This window comes from Meles meles, chromosome 8 (genome assembly GCF_922984935.1).
Source record: "Meles meles chromosome 8, mMelMel3.1 paternal haplotype, whole genome shotgun sequence".
Classification (NCBI taxonomy): Eukaryota; Metazoa; Chordata; class Mammalia; order Carnivora; family Mustelidae; genus Meles; species Meles meles.
In genome coordinates, this window is record NC_060073.1 from 37,460,859 (window position 1) to 37,462,277 (window position 1,419).

A 1,419-nucleotide genomic window follows, 5' to 3' on the forward strand; every position below is an offset into this window, starting at 1 on the left:
TGAGATAAGAGAAACAGATGATTAACATCACATCACTTAGATTCAAATTTGGTAACTTTGGAACAAGGGAAAAGGCCTCATACTCACATAATCCTCATCTTCTAGCTCTTCTTGGCCAACAACTCTAGTAACGCCCCTCCTCTTCTAAAAGTTTTCTTTTAGTTCTTCTCCAAGAGCCTAGAACTAAGCCCAGTGACATAGAAAGTCCTGCTTTTATGCTCTAAAGTCTTCAAAGTCAGAAAGTACTTCAGAGCACAGGAATTCTGACTCCAGATGGACTCCTCAACTTTCTTGGAACAGGGCATGCCTATGCCCTCAGAAGACAAAGATTAACCAATATGTCTGGTTTACTCAGTATTTTTTCTCTTTCTTTAAAAAAAGAGACAATTGATATATAATACAATTCCTAGCTCTTAAGATGAGTTTGTACAAGTATGTAATCACCAACCTAAAGAAATAAAATTTTTCCCTCTGAAAGTTTAACTTACCCTTTTAGTCACTATTCCTACTCCTTCAAACCACTCGCTATCATCATAGATTAGTTTTGTTAGCCCTTGTGTACGTTCTGGAAATTTAATCTTATACTATATTTATATTATATTACTTAAAATTTTGTACGATATATATTTATAGAGACAAATCTCAAGTAGTTCTGATAAACTGGAACACAGTTTTTAAAAGAATTTAAAGATACTACAACTTTCTAATACTTTATTGACTATAATTTAGCATACTATAATGCATTCTAAAAATGTGGGGTATCTTTATTTTGTGCTTCTACAAAAGTTAGAAGAACACATGCATACCACATATCAATTCATACAATTTATTCACTTTCCTTAACTGCTGATTAATTTGTACCCATTGATGGTTGTCATGATCATCCCATGTGGTTTGAAGAGTTTACTAGAAAAAAAGTTAAGCAATTGTTATGTAAAAATATTCTTGCCACATGGAAAGGATTTTTTTCCCATTTCAAAAGCCTAAGAGTTCTAACAGTTCAATGTGTAGCTTGCAGCTCAAAATCAACACCAAAACAGATGCAGTTATATATTAAATCTTCTCTCTTCCTTTGCCTGATATCTGATAGAAGTTTAATTAGCTCTGAAATGAATCAGTAACCAAAATGAGAGAAGCCTGGCCATGGACAAAAAATAATAGCATCAACAAAAGGAATAGCAGCTAAGAAAACATGGTTATCCACTCAAAATATGAGAAACTGCTTGAGACTCCTAATTCTTTAGAATTTGAGTTTCTTTTTTTTTTTTTTTTTTTTCTTTTTTTTCCTGAGAGAGCATGCTCTCTTGCTCTTGGTGGGGGAGGGGGGCCAAAAGAAGAGGGAGACTCTTAAGCAGGCTCTACACTTAGCACGGGAGCCCAATGTGGGGGATAATCTCAGGACCCTGAGATCATGACCTG